The sequence below is a fragment of the Schistocerca americana genome, chromosome 3 (genome assembly GCF_021461395.2).
Source record: "Schistocerca americana isolate TAMUIC-IGC-003095 chromosome 3, iqSchAmer2.1, whole genome shotgun sequence".
NCBI classification, from domain to species: domain Eukaryota; kingdom Metazoa; phylum Arthropoda; class Insecta; order Orthoptera; family Acrididae; genus Schistocerca; species Schistocerca americana.
In genome coordinates, this window is record NC_060121.1 from 317858558 (window position 1) to 317876755 (window position 18198).

Genomic DNA, 18198 nt, shown 5'->3' on the forward strand with positions numbered 1-18198 from the left:
GCGAAAAGGGAATGCTCCCGTAGCATACACATCAAATGCATTTGCTCATTACGACAACGTCGATGACGCGAGGTAAGTGATTTCCTTTGTAATTACAAGTATTTTAGTCAACGTTCGTCTTTTGTCGTTGTTGTAGTGACCACTATAAACATTCCTCATAACTCCTGCCACCACAGTTGCATGATCGATTTAGAATCGCACGTTCGATATCTATCGTTTGAGGCCCGCGGCTTCGATAGGCAAACATTCTTGGAAATTACCGAATTTTTTTAGACATCGGATTGCTTTCAAATGAAGATAAATGGGAATTGTGTAAAATGTCATGGACTCAATTACGTGAAACATCACAAGAAAGGCGAGGGTGCTGTTTTTCCTTGGCAACTGTACTGTGCCCAATGTCAGAAGGGAACATCTATAAGAAAGAACACATTGTTTGACAGTTCCAAGCCATCTATCGAGAATAGGATCATTTTAGTTTCTTGTAGGACAAGAGACTATACGCTACAAGCGAAAGCTTCGGAAACAGTTGTCCACGAATGCCGAAAAGTCTTTTACATCATAATCGCGAACGAAAGTGTTTCAACCGGTGAACAAAACAATTGCATTTAGCTACTAGCAAATATCAGGAGATAAGGATGAACTCTACCTTTTCCATTACATGTATTTCCTCAACTGGAGGTTGCGTGGAAAAATTGAGCCTCATGATATTCTCTCGGTATTCCTGACTGACATAGCAAGAGTATACTCGGGTTAAGGGAAAAAGGATTGTTGCCAGCGATTTATACAATACGAAGTGCATGAAGAGGGCGTGGGTGGCGAATGAAGTAAATAATGTTACTAGTTTCATTTGTAAGTAACTGTAACGTATTAAAGGTTCTTCTTTTGTCGTTGACCTAGTGAACGATGTAAAGTTTCCATAACTCGCGTCACAAAAGTAGTGTGGTCGGCATAGAATCGCACGTTCGATACATATCGTAACGGGACCTCGCGTTCGATAGGCAGTCGTTCTTGGAAATTATCCAATTTATTATTTGATATAAGGGAACAAAAAGAGTTGTTAGATGAAAGATCAGGCGAATGCGAGAGATGAGGCGTTAATTCTATGTTTTTATCTGTCAAATACCGAATTGTTTACTTGCCATGAGACAACTGGCATTGTCATGATGAAGAATGTTAAGATTTGTCGGCTATTTTTCCTCAGTTTCGTCGATGACTTGTGGAGAACAAATAATTACTGTATACCATTCCGCGATAGCTGTTTTTTGTTCTTATAAAGTGATGGTCACGACATGCCTTATATAACCAAAGAAACATGAGATATTTTTCTTTGGAAGTGTTTCACGAACGGACCACTTCTATTGGTTACAGTTTATCTTAGGACACCAAAACCGATGACTTTCGCTCAGTTAACGTATGTAGGCCTATCCCACGTTTTGTGTCTCGTTACGATGTTGTATGTGGAGTTCGCTTTTTTTCAATCGAATTTAGGTAGTATTTCCTTACACCGTTTGACAAGAGCCTGTTTTTGAGCTTCGGTCAAATTTTGCAAAATCCGTTGGGAACATTTTCTTCAGAGTTGAATTTTTTTAGAAAATCTAATTAAACGGAAATCTTTTGCAGTCTTTTGCAGTCTTTTACAAAGATCAAACATTTAACTTGTCTTTAATTTGTCGACATCAACCGAATTTTAAAATCTTGTCTATCACGTAAAGATATAATATTGCCCAAGCTTTGAAGTCCAGAACTTCACTGGGTTTTGAGTTATAAATTTTAATGATTTTAAATTATTTTTGAAAACTAACATTTGGTACCAGACCTCAATTTCCACAGTCCAAAGTTTTTAGGTACATTCAGAAGACGTTGTTCAATAGTTCTAAGCATTCATTTTATGAAAACTGTTATTAATTTACTTTCAGTATAGCCGGCCGCTGTGGCCGGGCGGACCTAGGCGTTACAGTCTGGAACCGTGCGACCGCTACGGCCGCAGGTTCGAATCCTGCCTCGGGCATGGATGTGTGTGACGTCCTTAGGTTAGTTACGTTTAAGTAGTTCTAAGTTCTAGGGGACTGATGATCTCAGAAGTTAAGTCCCATAGTACTGAGAGCCATTTGAACCATTTGAACTTTCAGTATATTTTTCAAGTTGCAAGCTTAAATTTTCCTTAATTATCGGCATATAAATGTGATAATAAAACAGACAAACTACATTTCCGTTGATATTACAGTGCAGATGTACACAAACAGCTCAAGAATACTTATTGCAAAAATTTCAGTGAGAGTTTTAATATTTAGGATAAAACAGTTGGTACTGAGCTTAGTTAAACAAACTTATAGGGAAGGTAATTTTAAAATGTTATTATAAAATGAATGCTATTACAGGACACATTCACCAACACCATACGTTTTCTCTTCCTATTCCTGTGAGGCTGCTTCTTCTTGTAATTTCAAGACCAGGGTAGGTTTTTCCTCAAATTTCTTCTTCTCCAGGCAATATCTTGTGGAGTGCTTGATGCTTCGCTGGTCTAGATAAGCAGATCTTTCTCTTGAAGGTTGATAAAGAGGTTCTGGGACTCCTGCTTACTTCAGTAATCAAACATCCATACTAAACCGATAAATAGCTTCTGTAAAACCAATAAGTAACATTTTCTTCTTTTTTTTTTCTTTTGACACTTGGACCGATTGACATTTTGTATCTTTCCATCACCACATTTGGCAATAGTACATATATGCAACTCTCTGATATACAGGTATTACCGGTATCTTCACCATTGTGTCATGGCTGCTCGTGCAGTTCATATTTCGTATACTTCGTAGACGTACTTGTAATCCGAATACAGGCAAATCGTTTTGGGATCTAAGAATAAACAATCCAACGATGTGAATTTGCCATTAATTTTTTTGAAGAAATTGAAGTTTTTTGGGGGAGTGGCCCCTTAAGCGCTAATAATAAAAAAAACTATTCTGTCACTTTCTGAGGTGCCTTTGTTTTAACAGTAAACAGTAGTTATGTCACTTCTCAACAGCACCACGTAGTGGTCAGCTGTAAAAACAAAAGGCGACCGTTAAAGCTAGACGCAAAGTATCCCGAGAAAGCCTACTTTAAATAATGGCTCTGGGAATAAACGACAGTCCACTGCTGCAGAGATCGTGAGCACATGATTGGATTAATTACAGCCCGCACAGAGGCATTTAAATGGCAATCCCTCCCCCACTCCGTACGTGAATGATGCGGGAAGAAGCACTAATAACCGCTTAAATGGGAAGTACACTCTGCTATGCACTTCACAGTGGTTTGCAGAAAATGGATGTAGATGAAGATGTAATTTTTCTTTATTATTTGTGTGTCACATTGCTTGGGGTGTACGGCTCGAAGACTTCTTAAGCAACTGAACCTGGTACGTTATTCTCCACGTCGAGTATTCATCAGCAGCAAGAGTATCACCAGAGTGCGCTACGGTAGTGTGATAGGACTGCTGTTATTCCCCATTTACGTAAACGGTCTGGCGGACGCGGTGGGCAGCGGTCTGCAGCTGTTTGCTGATGATACTCTGATGTACGGGAATATGTCGTTGAGAGACTATAGGATGATACAAAATGACTTAGACAAAATTTCTAGTTGGTTTGATGAATGTAGAAAAATGTAAGTTAATGAAGGTGAGTAGGGGGAAAAAACCCACTAATGTTCGAATACAGCATTAGTAGTGTACTTATTGACACAGTCACGTCATTTAAATATGTGGGCGTAACTTTGGAAAGCGGTATGAAATGGAACAAGCATGTGAGGATTACAGTGGAGAGGGCGAATGGTCGACTTCGGTTTACTAGGATAATTTTAGGATAGTGTGGCTCATCTGTATAGGAGACCGCATATAGGACGCTGATGGGACCTATTCTTGAGCACTGTTCGAGTGGTTGGGATCCACACCGGGTCAGATTAAAGTGATTCGAAGTGATTCAGAGGCGGCCACTGGACTTGTTATCGGTAGGTTAGAGCAACACACAAGTGTTATGGGAATGCTTTGGCAACTCAAATGAGAAACCCTGGAGGGAAGGGGACATTATTTTCGGGGAACATTACTGAGAACATTTAATGAACCGGCATTTGAAGCTGAGTGCAGCACGATTCTACTGTTGCCAACGTAAATTTCGTGTTGGGACTACGTAAGTAAAATAAGAGAAATTAGGGCTCACACGGAGACGTGTAAGTAGCCGTTTTTCCCTAACTCTATTTGCGAGTGGAACAGGAAGGGAAATGAATAGTGGTGGTGCAGGGTGTCCTCTGTCACGCACCCTACAGTGACTTTGGAGCATGTATATAGATGTGAATGTAGCTTGCACCCAATGTCTAAAAGTTCGCTTTTAGCTCCGGTTATGAAACTGCGGAGATGAAACTGCTAGGAAATAAGTTATGCAAGTTACGAGCTGTGAAAAGTTTTGCATCGATTCCAATCTGCATTTAGGTCGTAAGTACACTGGAACCGTACTTGCCTGTGTGAAGTACATTTATGAGCAGCTGAGTTAGAGACACCCACCGTGTGGTGTGTAGCACCCCCTTTCGCTCTGCTGACGACAGCCACGCTTCAAAGCACGTTCTCCACGAGACACTAAGCGATGACGATTGCACCCGATCCTTGATCGCTGAATCGCCACCCACATACTGTGCATGATTATCGGTGCTGGGCCAAAGCTACGCACATCTCGCTCTATAGCGTCCAGATATGCTCAGTGGATTCAAAGTCAGGTGGCCTGTGGCCTATGAAAGAATCCTCATGTCTCTGGGTTGCTTCTCAAACCCGTAACATTTAGTTCAAGAGCGCTAGGGTGACGCATTGTCGTGCTGAAGGTAAACTTAACTTTCGGACTGCTGCAGGAGAGCAAGCAAATGCACACGATAAGACAGCAGGTTTCTGTATCGGTCACTGACGACGAGCCAACACATATGTATCAAAGGCGCCACTTCATTCCGTGCAAACATCCAGCAAACGGGAATACCTGCGCCTATACTTAGCAGGCATCGTCTGTGCTGGAACTCGGACTGTAAGGAATTAATGTATACGTAAACCTACACATGCTGCGTAATATCTTTTGATTTAATACTCTTTCCGCACTTTAGACTAGGACATCTTCAGATATTTATTACAATGATGGTAACACGTTAAAGGTTTAAAGCTTCGCTTGTTACAAGCGGAGCTTAACGCTTCAGACGAGAGATTATTCAGATATTTATTTCCATGATGGTAATAAATATTCGAGGATGCTCGCATCTGAAGAGCGAAACTAGTGATAAAGCAAAATTATTACGCGACATGTGGTGGTTTATGCGTACATTAAGCGGGCTATAAGTTACCTCGTTGGCAACGGGATGCATTGCGCGATATAGATGTCGACATACTCACACTCTTCCGTCAGCATATATCAACCTTTATCACGCGTCGGCGGTCCAGACGACATATTTTCGTGCTTCAAATGTCCAATGATTGCTTTTTTCACCCATTCAAATCTTGTGACCTCTGACCTACAGTGTGTAAAGGTACAAGCGTGGGGTAATGCCAAAGCGAGGAGTTCGGTAAGAATGGTATAGCTATTATTAATAAAGGAGTACCAGTTACATACATTGTCATAACAATGAAGTGATGGAATGAAATACAGTATTAATTTCCGGCAGAGCGTAAGTGTGATAGTTGACTTGTACTTTTATTGTATTAACTGTTTTATCGTTGATGAATGGAAGTTGTAATAAAGACATTCCCTACATCCTGATAGGATGTGCCCTATCTCTAGATACATTTTGGCAGTGGAGGAAGTAGATTATTAGCTATGTGTTTGCTCTGTCAATGGTCATGGTTAAGCTTGAGTATTTTATACTTATAAGCATAATCTTGACATGATTTATAAGCTCTTTCGAAAAATATTATTTTGTCTGTCTGGTACGTATATCCTAGTGCGATGTGTTTTGTATCTTGTCACGTACAGTCAATAATTTTCGTAATTGTTTATTTGATAAATTGTAATTTTAACTTCCCGTTTCTCAGGATGTTTTTAAAATGGTTGGGGTAATCCGAAACTAGTCATCAGTTAGATAAAAAGTGAATCTCACAACTTTGGCTGTTTCTGTATCGAACTGGATTGAAACATCTTGACAGGAAGCGGTTTTTGTTTGGTACATACAATGAGGCGCATAACTACGATAATGCATAACAAGAACTAGTGGGGTACTGCCATCTGCATTCAATAGCGGATATGGATGGAATGGCCATTGTAGTCCAGGAATTAACTGTCGTGTCATAGCCTCTTCCTTAGTTGCTTTAAAAACATACATGTCTTTCAATTTACATGTTGTACTTTCAGAAGTAGTGGAGAGTTTCTGAACAACAACTTCTTCACTAAAACGATTCCTCAACACTTAAAATAACGTTGATTAATCGGCCTTGTTTTGGAGCATTTTTGAAGCAAGCTCCTTCTATGATGTGTTAAAAAAATCAAAATCTCGACATGGTAGATTATCATTAATTTTTTTAATGGTTTCACTTCTGTGGTCTACAAATTCCTTTTTTTTAAAAGTCTGCAGTTTGAAAGTGTCTCCTTTTGGCCTTATGGCAGAATCGAGTAATGTCCAGATTTTTGGGGCATTCGGACGTGAAAGTGGCACGATGTTGGTCTAGGTGGAAACGTAAGGGCGGGCATAATCGTCGTCAACGTCCTGGTCGACCGCGACTGACACCACAAGACGGGATCTCCGTGTTGTGCACCGAGCACATCGTAATCCTTCCACATCTTTGCTATCCATCCGAGAACAAGAATCGACTCCCTGGAACACTGTGTGTCATCCCGCACGATTGGTCTGAGACAAAAATGGCTTTGCCGTGCGGAGTGGCCCCGCGGTTTGAGGCGCCATGTCACGGATTGCGCGGCTCCTCCCGCCGGAGATCCGAGTCCTCCCTCGTGGTCACAAAACCAGTCCTGGGCGATGTGGACTGTTTGAAAAGAGGTCTTGTCTTAGTGCACAGCATCACTGTTGGGCAACAAACATTATACCATAGAATGGGTCTGATCAACTAAAACTGTCATCTAATACTTACAGTAAAACGACCAAGCAGAGTAAACATGGAGACCATGAAATACCACGATTTGGCTGCAAAAATGATCACCGATGCCCGTTCATCTTTCATTCTTGGGGCGTAAACTCGGCCAGAAGTTGGAAACAGTGTGAAACAAGACGCATTCGACCAAAGGAGTTTCTTCCATTGCTCCATAGTCCAAGTTTTATGCCTTCGTTAGCAAGTTTTCCTGTTACGGGCATTTGCGTCACTGATGAGTGTTTTTGGAGTTCCAGCTTGCTCTGAAATTCCCTGCTTACGGAGCTTCCTTCGTGTCGTTTTGGTGCTGCCAGGATTCGAACCTGCGACCGTAGCAGTCGCGCGGCTCTGGACTGAGCGCCTTAACCGCGAGACCACCGCGGCCGGCAGGGAATGAAATCTCCGAAGCATTTGGTATAAGTTTGTTATAATAGTTCACTTTGCCAAGGAATGACTGCAGCTCATTCAAGTTGCGAGGAACAAGCAACTTATTAGTTGCTGCGACGCGTTCATCGAGTGGCTTAATGCCGCCCATGCGTAAGACCTACCCTAAATAATTCGATACTGGGTGCAAAAAATGTAAACTTTTCCTATTTGCAACGCAGGCCACTGTCCTCCAGTTCCTGAAACACTATCTGTAAGTTTTGCAAATATTCTTTCCTGGTGGCAGCTGTGACACATATCATCCAGGTAAGTTGTACACTTCGGGATACGGCAAACTCTCTTCTTTGTAAAACGCTCAAAAATTTCGGGAACTGACGTGACGCCGAAAGACAATCTGGTGAAGTTATAGAGTCCAAAGTGCAACTGCTGCGACTCGGCATCGAGGGAAAACTGCAGACAGGCGTCTCTCAAATAAGTGTCAACCAGACACCCTCCCCAATAACTCTTTGGGGCGAGGGCTGGATCTTACAGGTCACTTTGGGCGTTAGCTGTGGCCTTGACATCGTTTCAAAACCAAACTGCCCCATTGGGTTTTTTCTCTTCCACTAAAGACGTTGCCCACTGACTCGGTGCTACAAATGAAATAATCTCTAATTCCTGTAGTCTGCCTAATTCAGCTTTAACTACTTCTGTGCCGGCCGCTGTGGTCGAGCTTTTCTAGGCGCTTCAGTCTGGAGCCACGTGACCGCTACGGTCACAGGTTCGAATCCTGCCTCGCCCATGGATGTGTGTGATGTCCTTAGGTTAGTTAGGTTTAAGTAGTTTCAAGTTCTAGGGGACTGATGACCTCAGATGTTAGGTCCCATAGTGCTCAGAGCCATTTGAACCCTTTTTTAACTACATCTGTCACAGCAAATGGCAAAGGGCGAGTAAGGCAAAAGTTAGGAATCGCAGATGGCTTAAGCTGAAAATGGGAAAGGTAATTCCCTGCTTTATCCAACACTGGCTCAAAGAACTATTTGTGGGACTGCAAAAGCGACTCAGGTCGTGAAAAGGACCAATGGTGACACTAAATTAACGAGATCAAGAAGTCGAAAATAAAATGCTGTAAAAGCCTTTAATCGAAAAATATTTAACGCCGAAGGAGAATCTACCACTATGGATGTTTCTTCGCGCTCCATATCTTTATATTTTGACTCCACAGCCAGTTGATCCTCCATAGGCATTCGTTGGAGGCTGTTTTGTTAACTGCTTGTAACAGGGGGCTACACAGCTCATAAGTAGCCAAATTGGTTAAAGAGGTCGCAGCACCAGAATCAAGCTAGTGATCTGTTTGCCAGATATGTGAACTTGGCGCCAAATACGCGTTAATAGACAACTGGTCAATATTTCGAACATTATGCTGTGTAGCACAGACAGCAGCGATGCGGCCCGTTTGATTATACTTAAAAAAGGCTGTATTGAAATTTTGACATTTTAGCCGTTTGCGTGTATGCTGGTACAACGAGGGAAAGCTTATTCCTAGTATCTACAAAATTAAGTTGCCTAATAGAGTGGCGGCGAGACCGCTTCTAGACATCTGCCAAGTCTGCCCCTAGTAAACGAGCTCCTGCGATGTGTCACTCATCGACAAACGCTTCCCGGGCTTCCGTAGACACCTTATGCGACCGTGCGAACTGCGCCATACTAGCCAGAGAGGGGACACACGACTCAACCCTTCACTTGAAACGACTTATTGCAGTCCAATCGAATAACTGCTTCGCGGATAATGGAATCCGTTTAAGACACGTCACACTGACTACAATCATACTTCAATCTCTAGACAAATCCTGTAACACCGCTATCCATCCGTGCATGACTCCTTAGGGAGGCATGTACGTAAAATTGGTCAAAATGTTGAAACTTTTTGCCACCATTTAGTACTGAAGCATTTGGAAATTATGTCTCCAGCTTTCAGCGTTTAACTCCTACTGCAGATGATGTAGAAGCCAACATGTTTCAAGCAATGCGTAGTGCCACGCCCAAATATCTGTAGAGTATAGAAGGCAGTGAGCCGGTTTACTATGGATTATCTTTGGCTGACGTTAGCTATCTTTACCTGCTGTTATCACAGACTAATAAATACGGCCACGAAAGTCTTTGGTGCGAAAGTTGTTATCATTTGACAGCTGTAGTGACACTAGCGCTCCAAGCGATGAGAAAGCAAACAGTCACATGCGTCGTGAAGAAATGTTTGATTTTAAATATTTTTCACTTAATTAACGGAATAGTTGTTATTATTTTGCGTTCCCTGCGTTAGTAAGTTACCAAGACACATGAATTATCTTGAAATACATCAAAAAATAGCCGAATCCCACTAATTCAGTGACATAATCTGCAACTGATTCATGAAGAAATGCTTTCGAATATGTCTATTCTTGTGCTTGTGCCGTTTTTCCCGCGGAAACGCAGGGTCGGCATGGTTAATCGGATGTGGCAATGTTAGTGGAAGGGGTGGCCGGATGCCCTTCCTGCCGCCACCCCGTACCTCCTGGGACGGAATTAGTGTACCCCAACTCTCAGCGACTAGTGTAATCCATGGAATAGTGCGAAAGTGTTCAGATGTCTGCGAGCTGTGTAACTGAGGCGGGACATGGGGACCAGCCCGGTATTCACCTAGGGGGATGTGGAAAACCGCCTAAAAACCACATCCACCGGCCCTCGTCGTTAATCCACCGGGCGGATTCGATCTGGGGCTGGCGCGTACCCGAGTCCAGGAAGCAGCGCGTTAGCGCGCTCGGCTAACCTGGCGGAGGTTCGACTATGCCTATATCTGCAGCTTATTCCGCTGAAAACAAGGGCATATAGACACATTTCACGCATGAGAAACATATATTTCTGTTGTTATCAGTTTTATAATCATAGGCACTTTCTTGATTCGCCTTTTCTTACACTTCAATCGACTTTCTATTACACGAATATATGCTGCACTACGACGATGGATTCCATCCAATGTGTGGTATCGATCCTATCGTTGCCTAGGCGACGGACTGCAGCGTGGCAAAGGGGGCAGACATATGGTGCTGCTGCCATGAGAACAACGTCCATAGGGCCTGAAATACGCAACAGATAACATCGTAGCAAGGAGGACAGCCATGTTGGGCCGCTACCATCGCAACGGTGTCCATAGTACCTGGACTAGAGGGCTCTGTATATACTATTACAGATAGGCACACTTAAACTTGTTACGTTATTAAATAATAGAAATAGGATATAAATAAGCACAAAGTAAATAGAATATAGACAGGAAATTCTTTCCTCCCCCCCATAGTATATTACGAACGAAGGTAAGGTAACTCACTAACGTTCTTTTATAAGTTTGACGTTGAAAAGTTTTTTCACATACTTTTTTATGTTTATTTATGTAACAGTGTTTTTTTTAAATGAGCATGGTTTCTTTAAATTGTAAACTTAACACAAATTGTATTTATACTTCAATTTTTAAGCCTAGACGTCTACCATTGGTCATCGCTGGAGGCATTGTTTACGCTCACGTGCTCATAGCTTTCTATGTAAACCCAGGCATAAGGTAAACTCTTTACAGTCTCCTGCCACACCTTGGTAGACATAACGCCACCAGCATTCGACCAGCGGGTAAAACATTATATTTACGTAATCCACTCTTATAAGATGGTTGTCAGTAGTTTTGTCTAAGATATATATTGTAATTTCACAGTCTGGTCACCCTGAAGATGGCCCCTGCGATGGGCTGAAACCGGTGGGCACTAAATAAGTAAATAAACGCATTTAAGACTGTTTTCCTAATACTTAGTTAAACAAAACTCTGCTTTGTTGGGTAGATATACAACGTCTTTCTGTTGAAGGTCAGGTCTTCTGGTGCTTACTAACAATTCTTTGTTAAGAAGCAGCTCGATGGCACCTGTTGATGCATTTGCTCTGGAAAGAAGCTCAGCATGTTATTTCTGCTGCTGTATTCGCAGCTGCCGCGGATGCCGTAATTCCACAAACAGGTTTTCCATGATTATGCAAGACTACCGATGCATATGTGAATCAGACTCGCCGCCACTTGTATATCTCGTTCCCGGTGTACGAGTTTAAAAGCATAAACTCGCAAATTGGGGAATACACCGCGCAAACTGGGGAATACACCGCACGCTGACCGGGTCGTATCAAGTTGTCAACAGCGTGTGTTCTAAGGTCCGAAGAAACCGTACACAAGCCAGGAACGTCAACAGCATACGTAATACGACAAGAGAGCAAATCGAGAAAGAGATACATCCCTAAACAAGCAACCAATGGCTCTGAGCACCATGGGACTTAACATCTGTGTTCATCAGTCCCCTAGAACTTAGAACTACTTAAACCTAACTAACCTAAGGACATCACACACATCCATGCCCGAGGAAGGATTCGAACCTGCGACCGTAGCAGCCGCGCGGTTCCGGACTGAGCGCCTACAACCGCTAGACCACCGCGGCCGGCTAAACAAGCAACCGTCAAAGTGTGGCAGAATGTTAGCAGGTCTGCTTCTGAACTGGCGAAAACACAAGTGAAGTGAGCCTTTCCTACAGACATGACACGGGCGTGCCCCATCGATAACGCTAGTGAGCAGTTCGCTGGTTGCCATCATCGTTTGTTCCACGTCCTTCGTTGCATGGCATTATCGGGAGGCGTGGATACCAAGGCAAGTTTTTATTTTTTTGTGTTAGAAAATCATGAGCTAGGTCCCAAATCTAATTATTACGAGGGTGGTTTGAAAAGTTCTCGGAATCACCACGAGGGGTCAGAGCCAGCGCAACGAGTTGTTCACGTGACATTCATTGGATTGTAGCCTGTAAACACGTGCCACGTCAGTGCTCTTGGAAGAGAGCTGTGGCGATGTCGTAGCTCTGTGGTTGTCCCCGCGTAGTGATTTGCGAAGATGGAAAAAATAGAAATTCGAGCAGTGATTAAGTACTTCGTAAAGAAAGGTATGAAAGCAAAGGACAATCATGCAGATTTCCAGAATACACTGGGGGACTCTGTTCCTTCATATTCAACTGTTGCCAAGAGAACAAATTAATTTAAATTTGGTCGGGAGAGCTTAGATAATGATCTTCCCAGCAGTTGGCCAAGATGTGCCACTACTCCAGAAATCATTGTAAAAGTGCACAAAATGATCATGAAGAATTGCCGATTGAAAGTGTGTGAAATTGCTCAAGCTTGCCAGATGTCATCTGAAAGGATATATCACATAACTGAAGAACCAAAAATGAAAAAATTATCTGCAACACGCCTGACGCGACTCTTGACGCTGGATCAAAAACGAATGCCATCGCCAGGGCAAAATTATACGAACAAAGGTATGAATTGAAACTTCCTGACAGGTTAAAACTGTGTGCCGGACCGAGACTCGAACTCGGGACCCTCGCGTTTCGGGGGCAAGTGCACTACCAACTGAGCTACCCAAGCACGACTCACGCCCCGTCCTCACAGCTTTACTTCCGCTAGTACCTCGTCTCCTACCTTCCAAACTTTACAAGAGCTCTCCTACGAACCACTGGCGGATGTAAAGCTGTGAGGAGGGGGCGTGAGTCGTGCTTGGGTAGCTCAGTTGGTAGATCACTTGCCCGCGAAAGATAAAGGTCCCGAGTTCGAGTCTCGGTCCGGCACACAGTTTTAATTTGCCAGGGAGTCTCATATCAGCGCACCTTCCGCTGCAGAGTGAAAATCTCATTCTGAAAAGTATGAATTGTTGCCACACCCACCTTATTCACCTGACATGGCTCCGTCAGACTTCCATCTCTTCCCAAAACCGAAAATTTTTCTTGGTGGACTAAGATTCACTTTTAAGGCAGAATTGATAGCCAGAGTTGACAACTTTTTTGCAGGCCTGGAGGAAACTCATTTTCGAGATGGGATGAAGGCACTGGAACATCGTTGGACCAAGTGATTTATCTACAAGGAGACAACATTGAAAAATTAAAAAAAAAGTTACAGTGTTTTAAGAACTTTTTTCTATTCAGTTTCGAGAAATTTTCAAACCAACCTCGTAGTTTGAAGTTAGCCACACAATTTTGATGTTCATTTTTCTTTTCACAATTATCAATTTTTTTTCTTTCAAAGTTGAAATATGTTTCTACTCACCCAATTTTACGGCATCATTAAATGTTTACTTATTTGTTTTATTACTTTTTTACTACTTTCGACATCGTGGCCTTGTATTAACACACATCGGGTGCCAACGACCAAGAAGTCGAGCGCCCTTAAACTAGACAACAACAGTAATTAACGAGATTTCTCTCTTCGGAGGATAACGGTTATAGAGAGGGTTATTGCGCAAAAGTTGACAGATCGCTCCTAAATATTTTGTCTGCTTTAGTGACGGTGTGTTAGATCCAAGTGTTAATTGGAGGAAATTTAGCGTTATGCGCGCTGTTCTCCTGTAGCATTAGTCAACTGAAAGTTAAAATATGGGAGGAATGTTGTGTGGTTGCTGCAGCACTTACCCGTAGCACCACTACGATTGTAATTAAATACACAAGCAATAAAATATAATACGCCGCAACTCTCCAAATCGTTAACTTGCCGCCAGCCGAAGTGGCCGTGCGGTTAAAGGCGCAGCAGTCTGTAACCGCAAGACCGCTACGGTCGCAGGTTCGATTCCTGCCTCGGACATGGATGTTTGTGATGTCCTTAGGTTAGTTAGGTTTAACTAGTTCTAAGTTCTAGGGGACTAATGACCTCAGCAGTTGAGTCCCATAGTGCTCAGAGCCGAGCCGTTAACTTGCCGACATTCACGGCAGTCTATCATGCGTCTGAAAATCACACGTGGGATTAGTTACTAAACACGTAGAGTTAGTTCCCGTATTACGAGGGGACTGATGACCTCAGATGTTAAGTCCCATAGTGCTCAGAGCCATTTTTTCTTCCACATTGGCAAACGACTCATCAGAGATGCAGATGCCCGTAACAGGAAAACGTGATGCCGAAGCCATAAAGCCTGGGCTTTTGAGAATGGAAGTAAGTAATTTGATCGGAAGAATCTTTCTTCACACTTTTTTCAACTTCTGGACGAATTTACGTTCCAGGGGTGAATCATAGCTTGGAATCGCTGATGATACGGACAGTCATATCATCGCATTCCATGGCACCCGTGATTACTCTCCGAGGTCCATTACTGCGAAGGATTGTGTGCCGATTTTGGCTAATCATGTCATTCCCATGATATAATGTTTTTTTCTGTATGGTGATGCTGTGTTCCAAGACGGCAGGACTCCTGTTCACACGGTCCCCATCGCCCAGAGGTGGTTTTCTGAGAACGCGTATGAACTGTCGCATCTCCCCTGGACACCACTTTCACCAGATTTTAACATTATTAAGCCTTTGTTGTCTACTTTGGAGAGAAGAGTAGGTGATAGATATCCACCACCATCGTTACCAGGACTTGCCACTATCTTGCAAAGAAAATGGCATAAAATCCCCTTGGAAAGGATACAGAACTCGTATTTATCCATTCCGAGGCGACTGTTTCAAAAATGGCTCAAATGGCTCTGTGCACTATTGGACTTAACATCTGAGGTCATCAGTCCCCTGGAACTTAGAACTACTTAAACCTAACTGACCTAAGGACATCACACACATCCATGCCCGACGCAAGATTCGAACCTGTGACCGTAGGGGTCGCGCCGGTCCAGACTGAAGCGCCTAGAACCGCTCGGCCACACCGGCCGGCGGAGCAACTGGAAGTTGTTTTGAATTCTGATGGGTTTCCTTCACCGCATTAAGCATGTTTCTATATTTTTGTCAAACTCCTGTATAAGACAGCGATTCATCGGTTTCTCCTGGTGTATCAATTGATCGAACACTCCACGGGTGTACTGCTCGTTGGACACTGAACTGGCAGTACACCGGTGGACTGTTCGAGTATATATTTAGGTAAAGAAGTTCGCAAGAGTTTACCATGTATGGGCAAAGAATTCTCAGTATCTAGACGAGCGTTTCTGTTTAGTGATTGCATACATGCTCGGTTATTTGTGGAGTCCGTTGCTAGCAGGAGGTGGTGTTGAGGAAAAGTAGCGGATTTGGTGAGGTATAATTGAAGACAACAAATCACATTTGTTTCCATGGAAACTCGAAGAGTGATGTTTTTGAGTAATTTTTTACTTGGTGCTGAAAGCTTCTGAGTCGTCTGACAGCGTCGTATTTTTCATCAGACTCCTTCACTGCTCGAGGTTCCGATACCTCTGCTGGGATCTTCTTTGGGATTCTACTGGAGTCCCTGGATGGCTGAACGCTGTCGAAAGACAGTGCCTTGTTTACTTATAAAAGCCTGTTTCCCGCACTTTTTCGGAGAAGTAGAGTTACTGAGTGAAAACCTTATGGCCGCTGTTGGTGGGCTGGTGTCGTTGGTAAAAACTGAAATTAGACATGGACTGACGGAGGCATTCCAAAATATTATTGGTGTTATTCTAGGAACATAAACAGTACCAGCAAACAACCCGTTCAGTTGCTGGATATTGGAATCCCTCTGGATGTACTTGTAGTTAGATTTCTGCAGGGCATATATTAGTAACTTAGGAGTTGTGTTGAATGTAGCCTTATACAACGCCGGTCAAACTGAGGTTGGCGATCATTACTATAAAGACGGGATCTCCAATAAAATTTCAGAGCAAGTTTGGAGAGCAACATGTAGCGTTCGGGCCATGAGAGTGAGTGGATTCTTAAATGAAATTGTATGGTTCCAGGCACCTTTTCAAGTTTCAAACATCTGTGACGTTTATATACAGACGGTAGCGACGAATGAAAATTTGCACGGAGGCTGGGATTCGAACCTGGATTTCCTGCTCAGTATGCTTATGCGCTAACCACTATGCCACCCTGGCACAGGGACTTTGTACAACTGCACGGACTACCCTAGCACGCCTCCCTTCTCAATTCAAATTCCCATTCACGCCTCAGCCTACTTGGTTCTACTCCTAATTTCGAGCAGCAATGCAGAGACTCTCCAACTGGTATTGGAATAGCACCTCGGCAGGATCCTGCCTGAAACCCAGGCACAGATATCTTAATTAAATGAAACTATATGCTTTCAGAGGCCTTTTTAATTCTGAAACATCTACGATGTGTATATGCAGACTGAAGCACCGAACGAAAATTTGTGGATTCTGGCCACGCCTACGAGTGGCTCGACGCCACGGAAGCTTTGCATGAAGGAAGATCAGGGTTTAACGCTCCATCGACATATAGGTAATTAGAGACGGAGCACAATCTCTGTATGATTCAAATTCCTTTCTAGGAACCATTCCCACATTTGCCTGTAGCGAGTTAGGGAAATGACGGAAAACCTAAATCTGGATGGCTGGAGACGGATTTGAACCGTAGTCCTCGCGAATCCAGTGTGCTAACCACTGTGTTGCCTCGCTCGGTACTGAATCTCAAAGGACGTGACGAAAGAAACGTTTCAAGTGTACTTTCCACAAAGCCAACGGTCTTGCCGCAGTGGTAACACCGGTTCCCGTCAGATCACCGAAGTTAAGCGCTGTCGGGCTGGGCTAGCACTTGGATGGGTGACCATCCGGTCTGCCGAGCGCTGTTGGCGAGCGGGGTGCACTCAGCCCTTGCGAGGCAAACTGAGGAGCTACTTGACTGAGAAGTAGCGGCTCCGGTCTCGAAAACTGACATATGGTAGGGAGAGCGGAGTGCTTCTCCATCTCCGCATCCAGTGACGCTTATGGTCTGAGGATGAGGCGGCGGCTGGTCGGTACTGTTGGGCCTTCATGGTCTGTTCGGGAGGAGTTCAGTTCAGTTCACTTTCCACTAACGAATTCTACTCGTACATTAAAAATTATGGATGTTAGAGAAAAATATCTCCGGATGTTTGTTCTCTTAGAAGAACGAGATACATGTGATGTAGGATTTAGTAGTGAAAACTTAGACAACAGACATAAAGGGTTAAAGAAATTGTCAGTCAGTAGAATCTTGATCTGTTTCTTGCTTCTCCAGCAGCCATCGGCGCTGAAGCAAATCCGAATCGTTTCTGACGTATTCTTTTGAAGTTGCAGAAATGTGTTCGGTTGGTGCGCAAGTTTGTAGCATTTTTCCATAAGTTTAATACGTGCAACTGTCATAACAGAGACTTAATTCATCAATAATATATTCTCCTTCACCATTTACAATAGTCTGCCAACGCTGTGGTAACTTTTCCATTCCGCGACTGTAGAAATTGTGGGCTTTTGAGGAGAATTCGCCGAGCCATGTTCGTAGCACATTTTCATCCAGAAAGGAAGCTTGTTAAAGGCTGTTCGACAGAGAGCGGAAATGGAGAAAAATCTGAGTGCACAAGACCAGGTGAATAAGGTGTGTGCAGAATGACTTCCCAACTCAGCCGCTATAATAGTGTTTGTTGTCAGTCTAGCAGAGTATGAGCGGGCTTTATCGTGGAGTAGCATCACTTCACGCCGTCTTGCTGGTCGTTGTTCTTGGATTGCGTCTTCGAAACGTCTCCGTTGTTGGTTGGCTGATTCAGGGGAGGAGACCAAATAGTGAGGTCATCGGTCCCATCGGGTTAGGAAAGGACTGGGGAGGAAGTCGGCCATACCGTATCAGAGGAACAATCACGGCATTTGCCTGAAGCGATTTAGAGAAATCACGGAAAACCTAAATCAGGATGGTCGGACGTGGGTTTGAACCGTCGTCCTTCCGAACGCGAGTCCAGTGTGCTAACTGCTGCGCCACCTCGTTCGGGTCTCAGTTGTTGA

At 43.5% G+C, this 18198-nt stretch overlaps 1 pseudogene; it reads left to right on the forward strand.

Annotated features, from left to right (window-relative positions):
* The first annotated feature begins 16921 nt into the window (after nucleotides 1-16921).
* Nucleotides 16922-17039, forward strand: LOC124607823 (annotated as a pseudogene).
* Nucleotides 17040-18198: the final 1159 nt, after the last annotated feature.